This window comes from Bacillus rossius, chromosome 1 (genome assembly GCF_032445375.1).
Source record: "Bacillus rossius redtenbacheri isolate Brsri chromosome 1, Brsri_v3, whole genome shotgun sequence".
Lineage (NCBI taxonomy): Eukaryota > Metazoa > Arthropoda > Insecta > Phasmatodea > Bacillidae > Bacillus > Bacillus rossius.
The window spans coordinates 6558022-6574926 of NC_086330.1; positions in this window are offsets into that span (position 1 = coordinate 6558022).

The following is a 16905-nucleotide window of genomic DNA, read 5'->3' on the forward strand; positions in this document are numbered from 1 at the left end:
ACCCAGAGTGTCCTGTCAGCCTCCTGCAGCTCGTCAGTTCCCCGGGAGAGGCCATGTCTCTGCAGCAAGCGGCGAGTCTCGTGGACAGAAGAGGAGTGCCAGCAGTGGGACCGGGAGTACCTCTCTGCGGAGCACGCTGGCTCGCTGAGAGGAGGCAGGAGTTGTGCCGAGCTCTTCCCAGAGTGTCCTGTCAGCCTCCTGCAGCTCGTCAGTTCCCCGGGAGAGGCCATGTCTCTGCAGCAAGCGGCGAGTCTCGTGGACTGAAGAGGAGTGCCAGCAGTGGGACCGGGAGTACCTCTCTGCTGAGCATGCTGGCTCGCTGAGAGGAGGCAGGAGTTGTGCCGAGCTCTACCCAGAGTGTCCTGTCAGCCTCCTGCAGCTCGTCAGTTCCCCGGGAGAGGCCATGTCTCTGCAGCAAGCGGCGAGTCTCGTGGACAGAAGAGGAGTGCCAGCAGTGGGACCGGGAGTACCTCTCTGCGGAGCACGCTGGCTAGCTGAGAGGAGGCAGGAGTTGTGCCGAGCTCTACCCAGAGTGTCCTGTCAGCCTCCTGCAGCTCGTCAGTTCCCCGGGAGAGGCCATGTCTCTGCAGCAAGCGGCGAGTCTCGTGGACAGAAGAGGAGTGCCAGCAGTGGGACCGGGAGTACCTCTCTGCGGAGCACGCTGGCTAGCTGAGAGGAGGCAGGAGTTGTGCCGAGCTCTTCCCAGAGTGTCCTGTCAGCCTCCTGCAGCTCGTCAGTTCCCCGGGAGAGGCCATGTCTCTGCAGCAAGCGGCGAGTCTCGTGGACTGAAGAGGAGTGCCAGCAGTGGGACCGGGAGTACCTCTCTGCGGAGCACGCTGGCTCGCTGAGAGGAGGCAGGAGTTGTGCCGAGCTCTTCCCAGAGTGTCCTGTCAGCCTCCTGCAGCTCGTCAGTTCCCCGGGAGAGGCCATGTCTCTGCAGCTAGCGGCGAGTCTCGTGGACAGAAGAGGAGTGCCAGCAGTGGGACCGGGAGTACCTCTCTGCGGAGCACGCTGGCTCGCTGAGAGGAGGCAGGAGTTGTGCCGAGCTCTTCCCAGAGTGTCCTGTCAGCCTCCTGCAGCTCGTCAGTTCCCCGGGAGAGGCCATGTCTCTGCAGCAAGCGGCGAGTCTCGTGGACTGAAGAGGAGTGCCAGCAGTGGGACCGGGAGTACCTCTCTGCGGAGCATGCTGGCTCGCTGAGAGGAGGCAGGAGTTGTGCCGAGCTCTTCCCAGAGTGTCCTGTCAGCCTCCTGCAGCTCGTCAGTTCCCCGGGAGAGGCCATGTCTCTGCAGCAAGCGGCGAGTCTCGTGGACAGAAGAGGAGTGCCAGCAGTGGGACCGGGAGTACCTCTCTGCGGAGCACGCTGGCTCGCTGAGAGGAGGCAGGAGTTGTGCCGAGCTCTTCCCAGAGTGTCCTGTCAGCCTCCTGCAGCTCGTCAGTTCCCCGGGAGAGGCCATGTCTCTGCAGCAAGCGGCGAGTCTCGTGGACTGAAGAGGAGTGCCAGCAGTGGGACCGGGAGTACCTCTCTGCGGAGCACGCTGGCTCGCTGAGAGGAGGCAGGAGTTGTGCCGAGCTCTTCCCAGAGTGTCCTGTCAGCCTCCTGCAGCTCGTCAGTTCCCCGGGAGAGGCCATGTCTCTGCAGCAAGCGGCGAGTCTCGTGGACAGAAGAGGAGTGCCAGCAGTGGGACCGGGAGTACCTCTCTGCGGAGCACGCTGGCTCGCTGAGAGGAGGAAGGAGTTGTGAGGAGCTCTTCCCAGAGTGTCCTGTCAGCCTCTTGCAGCTCGTCAGTTCCCCGGGAGAGGCCATGTCTCTGCAGCAAGCGGCGAGTCTCGTGGACTGAAGAGGAGTGCCAGCAGTGGGACCGGGAGTACCTCTCTGCGGAGCACGCTGGCTCGCTGAGAGGAGGCAGGAGTTGTGCCGAGCTCTTCCCAGAGTGTCCTGTCAGCCTCCTGCAGCTCGTCAGTTCCCCGGGAGAGGCCATGTCTCTGCAGCAAGCGGCGAGTCTCGTGGTCTGAAGAGGAGTGCCAGCAGTGGGACCGGGAGTACCTCTCTGCGGAGCACGCTGGCTCGCTAAGAGGAGGAAGGAGTTGTGAGGAGCTCTTCCCAGAGTGTCCTGTCAGCCTCCTGCAGCTCGTCAGTTCCCCGGGAGAGGCCATGTCTCTGCAGCAAGCGGCGAGTCTCGTGGACAGAAGAGGAGTGCCAGCAGTGGGACCGGGAGTACCTCTCTGCGGAGCACGCTGGCTCGCTGAGAGGAGGAAGGAGTTGTGAGGAGCTCTTCCCAGAGTGTCCTGTCAGCCTCTTGCAGCTCGTCAGTTCCCCGGGAGAGGCCATGTCTCTGCAGCAAGCGGCGAGTCTCGTGGACAGAAGAGGAGTGCCAGCAGTGGGACCGGGAGTACCTCTCTGCGGAGCACGCTGGCTCGCTGAGAGGAGGCAGGAGTTGTGCCGAGCTCTTCCCAGAGTGTCCTGTCAGCCTCCTGCAGCTCGTCAGTTCCCCGGGAGAGGCCATGTCTCTGCAGCAAGCGGCGAGTCTCGTGGTCTGAAGAGGAGTGCCAGCAGTGGGACCGGGAGTACCTCTCTGCGGAGCACGCTGGCTCGCTGAGAGGAGGAAGGAGTTGTGAGGAGCTCTTCCCAGAGTGTCCTGTCAGCCTCTTGCAGCTCGTCAGTTCCCCGGGAGAGGCCATGTCTCTGCAGCAAGCGGCGAGTCTCGTGGACTGAAGAGGAGTGCCAGCAGTGGGACCGGGAGTACAACTCTGGGAGCACGCTGGCTAGCTGAGAGGAGGCAGGAGTTGTGAGGAGCTCTACCCAGAGTGTCCTGTCAGCCTCTTGCAGCTCGTCAGTTCCCCGGGAGAGGCCATGTCTCTGCAGCAAGCGGCGAGTCTCGTGGACTGAAGAGGAGTGCCAGCAGTGGGACCGGGAATACATCTCTGCAGAGCACGCTGGCTCGCTGAGAGGAGGCAGGAGTTGTGAGGAGCTCTACCCAGAGTGTCCTGTCAGCCTCTTGCAGCTCGTCAGTTCCCCGGGAGAGGCCATGTCTCTGCAGCAAGCGGCGAGTCTCGTGGACTGAAGAGGAGTGCCAGCAGTGGGACCGGGAGTACCTCTCTGCGGAGCACGCTGGCTCGCTGAGAGGAGGCAGGAGTTGTGCCGAGCTCTACCCAGAGTGTCCTGTCAGCCTCCTGCAGCTCATCAGTGCCCCGGGAGAGGCCATGTCTCTGCAGCAAGCAGCGAGTCTCGTGGACTGAAGAGGAGTGCCAGCAGTGGGACCGGGAATACATCTCTGCAGAGCACGCTGGCTCGCTGAGAGGAGGCAGGAGTTGTGCCGAGCTCTACCCAGTGTGTCCTGTCAGCCTCCTGCAGCTCGTCAGTTCCCCGGGAGAGGCCATGTCTCTGCAGCAAGCGGCGAGTCTCGTGGACTGAAGAGGAGTGCCAGCAGTGGGACCGGGAGTACCTCTCTTCGGAGCACGCTGGCTCGCTGAGAGGAGGCAGGAGTTGTGCCGAGCTCTTCCCAGAGTGTCCTGTCAGCCTCCTGCAGCTCGTCAGTTCCCCGGGAGAGGCCATGTCTCTGCAGCAAGCGGCGAGTCTCGTGGACAGAAGAGGAGTGCCAGCAGTGGGACCGGGAGTACAACTCTGCGGAGCACGCTGGCTCGCTGAGAGGAGGCAGGAGTTGTGAGGAGCTCTACCCAGAGTGTCCTGTCAGCCTCTTGCAGCTCGTCAGTTCCCCGGGAGAGGCCATGTCTCTGCAGCAAGCGGCGAGTCTCGTGGACTGAAGAGGAGTGCCAGCAGTGGGACCGGGAGTACAACTATGCGGAGCACGCTGGCTAGCTGAGAGGAGGCAGGAGTTGTGAGGAGCTCTACCCAGAGTGTCCTGTCAGCCTCTTGCAGCTCGTCAGTTCCCCGGGAGAGGCCATGTCTCTGCAGCAAGCGGCGAGTCTCGTGGACTGAAGAGGAGTGCCAGCAGTGGGACCGGGAATACATCTCTGCAGAGCACGCTGGCTCGCTGAGAGGAGGCAGGAGTTGTGAGGAGCTCTACCCAGAGTGTCCTGTCAGCCTCCTGCAGCTCGTCAGTTCCCCGGGAGAGGCCATGTCTCTGCAGCAAGCGGCGAGTCTCTTGGACTGAAGAGGAGTGCCAGCAGTGGGACCGGGAGTACCTCTCTGCGGAGCACGCTGGCTCGCTGAGAGGAGGCAGGAGTTGTGCCGAGCTCTACCCAGAGTGTCCTGTCAGCCTCCTGCAGCTCATCAGTGCCCCGGAAGAGGCCATGTCTCTGCAGCAAGCGGCGAGACTCGTGAACTGAAGAGGAGTGCCAGCAGTGGGACCGGGAATTCATCTCTGCAGAGCACGCTGGCTCGCTGAGAGGAGGCAGGAGTTGTGCCGAGCTCTACCCAGTGTGTCCTGTCAGCCTCCTGCAGCTCGTCAGTTCCCCGGGAGAGGCCATGTCTCTGCAGCAAGCGGCGAGTCTCGTGGACAGAAGAGGAGTGCCAGCAGTGGGACCGGGAGTACCTCTCTGCGGAGCACGCTGGCTCGCTGAGAGGAGGCAGGAGTTGTGCCGAGCTCTACCCAGAGTGTCCTGTCAGCCTCCTGCAGCTCATCAGTGCCCCGGGAGAGGCCATGTCTCTGCAGCAAGCGGCGAGTCTCGTGGACTGAAGAGGAGTGCCAGCAGTGGGACCGGGAGTACTTCTCTGCGGAGCACGCTGGCTCGCTGAGAGGAGGCAGGAGTTGTGAGGAGCTCTACCCAGAGTGTCCTGTCAGCCTCCTGCAGCTCGTCAGTTCCCCGGGAGAGGCCATGTCTCTGCAGCAAGCGGCGAGTCTCGTGGACAGAAGAGGAGTGCCAGCAGTGGGACCGGGAGTACCTCTCTGCGGAGCACGCTGGCTAGCTGAGAGGAGGCAGGAGTTGTGCCGAGCTCTACCCAGAGTGTCCTGTCAGCCTCCTGCAGCTCGTCAGTTCCCTGGGAGAGGCCATGTCTCTGCAGCAAGCGGCGAGTCTCGTGGACTGAAGAGGAGTGCCAGCAGTGGGACCGGGAGTACTTCTCTGCGGAGCACGCTGGCTCGCTGAGAGGAGGCAGGAGTTGTGCCGAGCTCTACCCTGAGTGTCCTGTCAGCCTCCTGCAGCTCATCAGTGCCCCGGGAGAGGCCATGTCTCTGCAGCAAGCGGCGAGTCTCGTGGACTGAAGAGGAGTGCCAGCAGTGGGACCGGGAGTACCTCTCTGCGGAGCACGCTGGCTCGCTGAGAGGAGGCAGGAGTTGTGCCGAGCTCTACCCAGAGTGTCCTGTCAGCCTCCTGCAGCTCGTCAGTTCCCCGGGAGAGGCCATGTCTCTGCAGCAAGCGGCGAGTCTCGTGGACTGAAGAGGAGTGCCAGCAGTGGGACCGGGAGTACCTCTCTGCGGAGCACGCTGGCTCGCTGAGAGGAGCCAGGAGTTGTGCCGAGCTCTACCCTGAGTGTCCTGTCAGCCTCCTGCAGCTCATCAGTGCCCCGGGAGAGGCCATGTCTCTGCAGCAAGCGGCGAGTCTCGTGGACGGAAGAGGAGTGCCAGCAGTGGGACCGGGAGTACCTCTCTGCGGAGCATGCTGGCTCGCTGAGAGGAGGCAGGAGTTGTGCCGAGCTCTACCCAGAGTGTCCTGTCAGCCTCCTGCAGCTCGTCAGTTCCCCGGGAGAGGCCATGTCTCTGCAGCAAGCGGCGAGTCTCGTGGACGGAAGAGGAGTGCCAGCAGTGGGACCGGGAGTACCTCTCTGCGGAGCATGCTGGCTCGCTGAGAGGAGGCAGGAGTTGTGCCGAGCTCTACCCAGAGTGTCCTGTCAGCCTCCTGCAGCTCGTCAGTTCCCCGGGAGAGGCCATGTCTCTGCAGCAAGCGGCGAGTCTCGTGGACTGAAGAGGAGTGCCAGCAGTGGGACCGGGAGTACCTCTCTGCGGAGCATGCTGGCTCGCTGAGAGAAGGCAGGAGTTGTGCCGAGCTCTACCCAGAGTGTCCTGTCAGCCTCCTGCAGCTCGTCAGTTCCCCGGGAGAGGCCATGTCTCTGCAGCAAGCGGCGAGTCTCGTGGACTGAAGAGGAGTGCCAGCAGTGGGACCGGGAGTACCTCTCTGCGGAGCACGCTGGCTCGCTGAGAGAAGGCAGGAGTTGTGCCGAGCTCTACCCAGAGTGTCCTGTCAGCCTCCTGCAGCTCGTCAGTTCCCCGGGAGAGGCCATGTCTCTGCAGCAAGCGGCGAGTCTCGTGGACGGAAGAGGAGTGCCAGCAGTGGGACCGGGAGTACCTCTCTGTGGAGCACGCTGGCTCGCTGAGAGGAGGCAGGAGTTGTGCCGAGCTCTACCCAGAGTGTCCTGTCAGCCTCCTGCAGCTCGTCAGTTCCCCGGGAGAGGCCATGTCTCTGCAGCAAGCGGCGAGTCTCGTGGACTGAAGAGGAGTGCCAGCAGTGGGACCGGGAGTACCTCTCTGCGGAGCACGCTGGCTCGCTGAGAGGAGGCAGGAGTTGTGCCGAGCTCTACCCAGAGTGTCCTGTCAGCCTCCTGCAGCTCGTCAGTTCCCCGGGAGAGGCCATGTCTCTGCAGCAAGCGGCGAGTCTCGTGGACGGAAGAGGAGTGCCAGCAGTGGGACCGGGAGTACCTCTCTGCGGAGCATGCTGGCTCGCTGAGAGGAGGAAGGAGTTGTGCCGAGCTCTACCCAGAGTGTCCTGTCAGCCTCCTGCAGCTCGTCAGTTCCCCGGGAGAGGCCATGTCTCTGCAGCAAGCGGCGAGTCTCGTGGACGGAAGAGGAGTGCCAGCAGTGGGACCGGGAGTACCTCTCTGCGGAGCATGCTGGCTCGCTGAGAGGAGGCAGGAGTTGTGCCGAGCTCTACCCAGAGTGTCCTGTCAGCCTCCTGCAGCTCGTCAGTGCCCCGGGAGAGGCCATGTCTCTGCAGCAAGCGGCGAGTCTCGTGGACGGAAGAGGAGTGCCAGCAGTGGGACCGGGAGTACCTCTCTGCGGAGCATGCTGGCTCGCTGAGAGGAGGCAGGAGTTGTGCCGAGCTCTACCCAGAGTGTCCTGTCAGCCTCCTGCAGCTCGTCAGTGCCCCGGGAGAGGCCATGTCTCTGCAGCAAGCGGCGAGTCTCGTGGACTGAAGAGGAGTGCCAGCAGTGGGACCGGGAGTACCTCTCTGCGGAGCATGCTGGCTCGCTGAGAGAAGGCAGGAGTTGTGCCGAGCTCTACCCAGAGTGTCCTGTCAGCCTCCTGCAGCTCGTCAGTTCCCCGGGAGAGGCCATGTCTCTGCAGCAAGCGGCGAGTCTCGTGGACGGAAGAGGAGTGCCAGCAGTGGGACCGGGAGTACCTCTCTGCGGAGCATGCTGGCTCGCTGAGAGGAGGCAGGAGTTGTGCCGAGCTCTACCCAGAGTGTCCTGTCAGCCTCCTGCAGCTCGTCAGTGCCCCGGGAGAGGCCATGTCTCTGCAGCAAGCGGCGAGTCTCGTGGACTGAAGAGGAGTGCCAGCAGTGGGACCGGGAGTACCTCTCTGCGGAGCATGCTGGCTCGCTGAGAGGAGGCAGGAGTTGTGCCGAGCTCTACCCAGAGTGTCCTGTCAGCCTCCTGCAGCTCGTCAGTTCCCCGGGAGAGGCCATGTCTCTGCAGCAAGCGGCGAGTCTCGTGGACGGAAGAGGAGTGCCAGCAGTGGGACCGGGAGTACCTCTCTGCGGAGCATGCTGGCTCGCTGAGAGGAGGCAGGAGTTGTGCCGAGCTCTACCCAGAGTGTCCTGTCAGCCTCCTGCAGCTCGTCAGTTCCCCGGGAGAGGCCATGTCTCTGCAGCAAGCGGCGAGTCTCGTGGACTGAAGAGGAGTGCCAGCAGTGGGACCGGGAGTACCTCTCTGCGGAGCACGCTGGCTCGCTGAGAGGAGGCAGGAGTTGTGCCGAGCTCTACCCTGAGTGTCCTGTCAGCCTCCTGCAGCTCATCAGTGCCCCGGGAGAGGCCATGTCTCTGCAGCAAGCGGCGAGTCTCGTGGACAGAAGAGGAGTGCCAGCAGTGGGACCGGGAGTACCTCTCTGCGGAGCACGCTGGCTCGCTGAGAGGAGGCAGGAGTTGTGCCGAGCTCTTCCCAGAATGTCCTGTCAGCCTCCTGCAGCTCGTCAGTTCCCCGGGAGAGGCCATGTCTCTGCAGCAAGCGGCGAGTCTCGTGGACAGAAGAGGAGTGCCAGCAGTGGGACCGGGAGTACCTCTCTGCGGAGCACGCTGGCTCGCTGAGAGGAGGCAGGAGTTGTGCCGATCTCTACCCAGAGTGTCCTGTCAGCCTCCTGCAGCTCATCAGTGCCCCGGGAGAGGCCATGTCTCTGCAGCAAGCGGCGAGTCTCGTGGACTGAAGAGGAGTGCCAGCAGTGGGACCGGGAGTACCTCTCTGCGGAGCATGCTGGCTCGCTGAGAGGAGGCAGGAGTTGTGCCGAGCTCTACCCTGAGTGTCCTGTCAGCCTCCTGCAGCTCATCAGTGCCCCGGGAGAGGCCATGTCTCTGCAGCAAGCGGCGAGTCTCGTGGACAGAAGAGGAGTGCCAGCAGTGGGACCGGGAGTACCTCTCTGCGGAGCACGCTGGCTCGCTGAGAGGAGGAAGGAGTTGTGCCGAGCTCTACCCTGAGTGTCCTGTCAGCCTCCTGCAGCTCATCAGTGCCCCGGGAGAGGCCATGTCTCTGCAGCAAGCGGCGAGTCTCGTGGACAGAAGAGGAGTGCCAGCAGTGGGACCGGGAGTACCTCTCTGTGGAGCACGCTGGCTCGCTGAGAGGAGGAAGGAGTTGTGCCGAGCTCTACCCTGAGTGTCCTGTCAGCCTCCTGCAGCTCATCAGTGCCCCGGGAGAGGCCATGTCTCTGCAGCAAGCGGCGAGTCTCGTGGACTGAAGAGGAGTGCCAGCAGTGGGACCGGGAGTACCTCTCTGCGGAGCATGCTGGCTCGCTGAGAGGAGGAAGGAGTTGTGCCGAGCTCTACCCTGAGTGTCCTGTCAGCCTCCTGCAGCTCATCAGTGCCCCGGGAGAGGCCATGTCTCTGCAGCAAGCGGCGAGTCTCGTGGACTGAAGAGGAGTGCCAGCAGTGGGACCGGGAGTACCTCTCTGTGGAGCACGCTGGCTCGCTGAGAGGAGGCAGGAGTTGTGCCGAGCTCTACCCAGAGTGTCCTGTCAGCCTCTTGCAGCTCGTCAGTTCCCCGGGAGAGGCCATGTCTCTGCAGCAAGCGGCGAGTCTCGTGGACAGAAGAGGAGTGCCAGCAGTGGGACCGGGAGTACCTCTCTGCGGAGCACGCTGGCTCGCTGAGAGGAGGCAGGAGTTGTGCCGAGCTCTTCCCAGAGTGTCCTGTCAGCCTCCTGCAGCTCGTCAGTTCCCCGGGAGAGGCCATGTCTCTGCAGCAAGCGGCGAGTCTCGTGGACAGAAGAGGAGTGCCAGCAGTGGGACCGGGAGTACCTCTCTGTGGAGCACGCTGGCTCGCTGAGAGGAGGCAGGAGTTGTGCCGAGCTCTTCCCAGAGTGTCCTGTCAGCCTCCTGCAGCTCGTCAGTTCCCCGGGAGAGGCCATGTCTCTGCAGCAAGCGGCGAGTCTCGTGGACAGAAGAGGAGTGCCAGCAGTGGGACCGGGAGTACCTCTCTGTGGAGCACGCTGGCTCGCTGAGAGGAGGCAGGAGTTGTGCCGAGCTCTACCCAGAGTGTCCTGTCAGCCTCTTGCAGCTCGTCAGTTCCCCGGGAGAGGCCATGTCTCTGCAGCAAGCGGCGAGTCTCGTGGACAGAAGAGGAGTGCCAGCAGTGGGACCGGGAGTACCTCTCTGCGGAGCACGCTGGCTCGCTGAGAGGAGGCAGGAGTTGTGCCGAGCTCTTCCCAGAGTGTCCTGTCAGCCTCCTGCAGCTCGTCAGTTCCCCGGGAGAGGCCATGTCTCTGCAGCAAGCGGCGAGTCTCGTGGACAGAAGAGGAGTGCCAGCAGTGGGACCGGGAGTACCTCTCTGCGGAGCACGCTGGCTCGCTGAGAGGAGGCAGGAGTTGTGCCGAGCTCTTCCCAGAGTGTCCTGTCAGCCTCCTGCAGCTCGTCAGTTCCCCGGGAGAGGCCATGTCTCTGCAGCAAGCGGCGAGTCTCGTGGACAGAAGAGGAGTGCCAGCAGTGGGACCGGGAGTACCTCTCTGTGGAGCACGCTGGCTCGCTGAGAGGAGGCAGGAGTTGTGCCGAGTTTTCTTGGATGGCTGATCGTGGACAATTATGGAACATCAAGTTTGGACAGGGTAACGCAGCTGTAATAATGCAGAAGAACTAGCAACAAAATAGATTTAAACACAATTTTATGTTTTGCTAGTTGTTAGTCTTGTGTTATCGTTTGGTCAGATTTTGGGCACAATACTTTGGATCCTACATCTCAAAAAAAAAATTTCAATGATCGAAGCCTTTCGAGAGGGTTTTTCTATGTGATTGTCCACTCACCGATAAGGTGATGCTGTAGCAATTTATGGCACTTAATGCACCTCAGCTGATTATCTTTGGTCGATTGGGGAAGAAACAGATTTTGGACAGTCAACTAATATAATTTAACAATTGGGCTCCTCAGTGGCATTAAAGATTGGGTTCGATTACTTCGATCTTTACGGTCTTATTTTTTTTCAAATGTTATATACTTGGTACTAAGCTTGAGAGACAGTTCAAGCTGCAGCATTCTTAATATCATTTCAATTGCCTGTTGTTCTACTATTCTGGTGCTTTCCCGGAAGGTCTTTGATGTAGCAGAATGAACTTGTTTTTGCAGTGAGAAACACATATTTGTTTCGTAGCTGAATTAAATAAGAAGTGACAAGATAAAATGAACTACTTTTCTGTTCTGCAATACCTCAGCAGTAATGTAAGAGGGCATAGTTTTACTCTTTAACAATGAACAATTTTTTGTGTGTTTTATAAAAAAAAATATTGAAAACCTTGAGTTTTTTTATTTGAATTTGCATGCATTATTACACCAGAGACAATGTTTGTATGACAGTGATACAGGATGTTTACTTCTGGTTCAACTTACGAACCCAGAGTATAGTCAGTGAACTGCCACAAATGGCTTCAGGCTTGGCTGCAGGTTCGTTTCTTGTGGAGGGGACATTTGGCCCACTCTCTAAGGCCTCCGCGCGCACATGCAGTGTGCAGAGCTTCAGAAAACATCACGTGATTTGAAAACTGCTCAATATATTCGAGTGTGGTCTATTTTCGAAAAGCATTTGAGTGTATCTGTTTTAAAAAATTTGTTTTTAAAAACATATTTCGAGAAATCGAAAATTGCTCCTACACATTTTTAAGAATGATTACTAGGCATGAAACATCCGGTAGAGAATTTTGAAAATACTTGAGAGACGTTCTTTACAACATTTATCTTCATTTCTCCACCATAAGTTATAATCATATGGTTACTTCTTATGTCATAATTGTTCTATGCATGATGAGAAGATTGTGTGCTAGTGATTAGCCTTATATTTCAGCATGGTAGGCACTGTACTGGAGCGCTATATTCTCGTTCAACACAGGCCTTTAGTAGAAGCTAAGTGGTCCTTGTATAATTTAAGGTGGAATATTAAATACAAGGACTTTCAGTGCATACCTAAATTATTTTTCATCTCTAAAATCATCCAAAAATTAAACATTTAGTCTTTTTTGCAGTAAAAAAACGCATGTTAAAAATTAAGTCATGAAACAGACGGCAAACCAGACCACACACATAAAACTTACTCCCTTATATTTGCTCGTAGATTTCAGTTGTTTTCATAAGTGTATTTTATGTTTTAATTTAATTAATTCAACATTAATTGTATAAATTGTTTGTAGACATTACCTATTATTCACGTAGGTTATAACATATACTTATATATATATATTAAGCTTTATACAATGGGAAAAAATATCTAGGTCTATATTCCTGCTTGATGGGCCAGGTATTAGTAAGAAGATTTGGTTCATTTGGAGGCAGGGGCCAGGGGCTCAGTATTTAGGGATTCGTGGCAGACATCTTGGATTATGCATTTCTGGAGGCCATTTTGGATTACATCGTTTCCGGTAACGGTCTTGGATTACCTCATTTTCGGTGACAATCTTGGATTATGCCATTTCTGGCGACCATCTTATGTTCCACTATTTTTATTTTCTAGATGTTTTTGCGATTTTGACTTATGATGTCACATATGCTACAGTTCTAAATTTTTTCGCCATTTTAGAACCATATGCCCCACTCTAAGGCATTTGTAATACCCCAAGTGTCTTAAAGAATAAATAAATAAGAAGGTAAAAAGATTTGGAAACTCTGAATACTGGGGCCCTCAATTAATAACTATAAAAAGTCAACAACAGAGGCGACACTAGGAGTAAACAAAGCAAATTTAGAAACTCCCTACGAACACTAGGGAGATAAAGGGATCGTTATTATAGATTAATCAAATAAAAACAACAGTTACGTCTATAAACTTCCTTATTTTATTACTCATTGTTCTTTCTTTTTTTATAAATTAAATTTTTCTTTGTAACATTTGTTTTTCATTGATAATTGATCTTACATCAATTCTTCACAATTACACTTATTATATTATATTCTTTAACTTTATTTACGATGGGTCCGGCCCTGAATGTTTAACAAAAATAACAATATTTAAAGAAAAGAATGAAATTGACATCGCTAACTTTACAGGTTGTACATATACTCCTTGCAAAATATTATATAAATTTCCTCTCCTCGAACTACTTTAACTGTCCGCTGTCTTAACTGGGTTATACTATTTTTGAGTTCGTAAAGAAAATGATAGAATGATGCGGGTATCACCCGGGGCTGTAGGTAGACGGTGATCAAGGTAGTGGGCCTAAAGATGGTGGATTCTGCTCAGGATCCGATTCTAGAGGTTCTGGCAGAGGAATTTGGCTGCCCCAAACTTGGAACCCTGTCTGAAACAGAAGTCCAAATTCCAAAGAATCAGACCTGTTTCCAGACAGTATACTTAAATGGCGCAAAAGGCCAATAGAGGGAATTTTAAAAGGGGGTATGACGTCAAGACTTACCAAAACATGGTGTTGGTCCTGGCGCTCAGGAGAGGGCGTCTCGTCTCCAAAAATCCGAACCAAGGATGCGTGGTAGACACGGAAGTTTTCATGATTTAAGTAAAAATATATATAAAAAAATACTAAGTTTCTCTACTGTTTTACTAATCTACTGACTGGCTAATCTAAATTTTCAGCTAGGGACTTCATCCCTATAGTCTGAGAAGACTACATAATTCGAGATGCGAAGCCGATGATTCGCCGAAGATCGCAGATACAAACGGTACCAGTCAGTCAGGAGGCGCGCACCGAAGTAAGTTCAGCGCGGGATATCGTCAGTATATTATAAGCGCGGGATCTCTAGAGAATGGGAGGGGGGTTAGGCTCTGAGCCGAAAATTACCGAGCCCACCCGAAGGTGTCCGGCATAAAAAATATTAGATCTTACTGGAGTGACTGCGCGACTGAGGCGCTATCTTTTGGTGGCGAGAAGAAGTACTAATAAATCGACTTGTGGCCGACGAGTGTGTCAATGATATGAGCTTAAGGAGCAACAAGTGTTGCCATCTAGTGGCCAGAGACATAAGGAGGATAAAGGTTGTCGTTGCCTCCGCGCGAAAGCGCTGGTGTCGGCGCTGCCGACGGCCACAAGTGGCGTTAGTGACCACAGCCGTCACTAGATGTCTTTAAAGTCCAGAATCTTATCTTCGGCTGTCAAGCCTGAGATGGCCTTGAATTCGGTTACCGTCCCCGTGAGTTCACAAGCGGTTATCGCTCCTGGCTTCAATTCTGAGAAGAATGGGTGGGGGAGCAGGGGGGGGGGGTGGCTTCAAAAAACGCATGGTCTGTGGGACGCAAGGCCCACGGGATCCTCCTGTCGTGTCTTGCTGCTAGTGAACCTTATACCGATTCGTGACAGAGTTAGCAGGGCTGAGCACTGCTCCACGAGCTGCTGTAGGCAAAAGTAGTCATGCGGAGAAATTAAGTTACCGGCCCCCGACGTGTCTACAGGCGGGAGAAATATTAACCAGAATGCTAAGCTAGCATTAGGCTGGAAAAAAAATCAGCTCGCCTCTGAGAACAGAGGCTGAGGGCATGGTCGTAAAGCAATAAGATGAGTAAACAAAATAAATTTCCAGAATATATTTATGATAACAAAATTTTAAATAAAACGTGCCTAAATCCCTAATTTCCGGCACACATTTTACCTTTCATAATAATGATATCATTAACGAACACCTCACAATATATTCCTTTTCACTGGTGGCATTCACCATATTCTTTTCATTTGCTGATGTCTCTATAGTTGTTTCTGGTGTTTGTTCCTAAAGAGTGCCAGTCTCCTCTTCCTTATGCATATAAGGTTGAAGATCTATTTCCTACCAGTGTTATTATGAACCTTATATATCACAAATATCTACATTAAAAAAAAACATCAAATTATTTAAAATCCTCTGCCATTTTGGTCATGTAGGTGTTTGTGAATACCCATTTTTTTCTTAAAGACATAATAATATCTATATGCATAGTAGCAATCAGTAGAGACCCGTGAATTTCGTTGATTCAATGACCTCAAGGATAGACTCCAATATCCTCTACACATTCGGGCAAATGTCAACTGTTCATTGGCTGTTGACTTGTGAGTCGTCTCGACTGGGTGGTCTGTGATTCGACATTTCTATGAGTGAGGGTCTCTAATTGGCCCTCAGTCCTCCAGATTAACAGAGAACCAATGACAGAAGCAGCACTATGGTATAATTATTTGAATTTTAGCATAACACGAAATGAATCCGCGAAATTCACGGGTCTCTAGCAATCAGATATATGTTAACACATATTAAATTGATGTTCTCACAATTGTGGATGCAATGATTGAAATTTGTTATAAAGTAATAATACTTTTAAAATAAAAATACTTAGAAAATTGACTTTTTCTTTTATTGAATTAATTTTATTTATTTTTTTGATTATTTCTAACATCATAGACTATACACGAGTTTATACACATGGAACAGAAATTTTTCAGAGTCGTCACCCACAAGTAGTATTTTATTAATGTGTCTTTCAAGCGATAGAATGTTTGTGTAGGTGTGTTTGAAGCTGCTGCGAAATGTTCTATAAAACAAAATGACGAACGTGACAAAATAATTCAAAATGGTGGAATTTTCTATAAAAACATAAATGGCGGAAAATGTAAAAGATGGCTGCCTGAAATGATGTAATCCAAGATGCCCGCCAGGATTGCTTCATCCAAGATGGTCACCGGAAATTACATAATCCAATATGGCCGCCGCGAATCCTTGGAATCCCGAGCCTCCGGTCCCAGCCCCTATATTAATCAAACCTACCTACCAACACCTGGCCCGTCTTCTAAGTCAGATTCAAGTCCCAGGTTTCGTTCAACTGTAAATATTTTTATTTACTGTCCCTTACTGAATCTTTATTTTGTGTTATCTATCTCACTACTTTAATTTTATTATAATCCGTCCTTCTTTTTGGAGGGGGTGCATTACAAATCTAAAAAGAAGGGATTAGAATATAGCAATGAACAAAATAAATTTTTATACTTTCAGAGAACACACTATATAGGTATCCAAGAATTATACAAAATATTCTATACTAATGCGAAAAGTGTCCATTTATTTGATTATCAAAATTTTATGATCGAATGATGTAAAGAAGTTTGAAAACTTCCAATGTAAGAAGAAACACATATTCTTCCTGGTCACGATTGGAGCCAGGATTTTATGAAGGATGGAGTACAGTGTAACTATGACATTTTTATGACAAAGTTTTCTTTATAGTTGAAATGTTAAGAATCGTGGACTTTCAGAACTTTATTGTGTACACATACAAATTTAAGTAATGATTTTGCTTGAGAAAGGATAAATGAAGTTTAATATTTTGGGATTTTTTTTTAATTATATTGTATTACTTTGTTCTTAAGCCGATACATGTGTATTGATGTTGTTAGATATAATATCTTACACACGCCAGTTTGAATGCAAGATATGCTTGCAGTAACACGTGTGCAAACGGGCATAAAATATTCAGGATGTTCATAAAAGAATTTCCCAGTTTCAATTGTATATTATAAGAATTTCATTTAGTTATTAACAACAAATGATACATACAATTAAAAGTTAACTAACTTAGTTTTTATTACAAATGTTCAATATGTGTACCTTTGTTTATATGGCATACATCAAACCTAAAGTCCAATTCTTCCCACACTTTGGTTACCACATCTGCGGTGTCTCAACTCTGGAAAATCATTAGGTGGCGACGGAACGTAGACACGATCTTTTATAAAGCGTAAAATGAAAAATAATCCCATGGCGTTATGCCTGGCGAATGGAGGCCAGAGATAAAGTGCTCTGTCATCTCGATCATTAATAATAATAATCCAACGCCCAGGGCTTCGACATTCAACCACTCTCGAACGTTGAACTGGAGAACGAACGTTGGACTGTAATTACAGATTAACTCTTAGAAAATTGTAGAAAGGGACCGGAAAAATTCGCAGGTTCAATGACCTGTAGGATGAACTCCATAGTTCTACGTACACTCAGTCAAATGTCATCCACTCATTATCTGCTGTCTTAGACGTCCCAACGTAGCAGTCTGTGATTCGATACAGCTTTGGTTGGGTGTTTCTCATTGGCTCAGAGTCCTCCAGGTGAGTTGTGAGCCAATAGCAGAGGCAGCACTGAGGTATAACTATTTGTATTTTAGCCTATCGTGAAATGAATTGGCGAATTTTTCCGGTCTCTAATTGTAGACGACAAAACGCTTTACATCAAGAGCCTCCATTTTGCGTGGGTGGCGCTGCAAGCGAGAAAACAACAAACCAGTTCTCGCGCATGTGCTTTTCCTAAAACTGTCTGAGTTACTTTTTAACTGTGACCTTGAACCAGCACTCTACAACGCTTTCAGTTGATA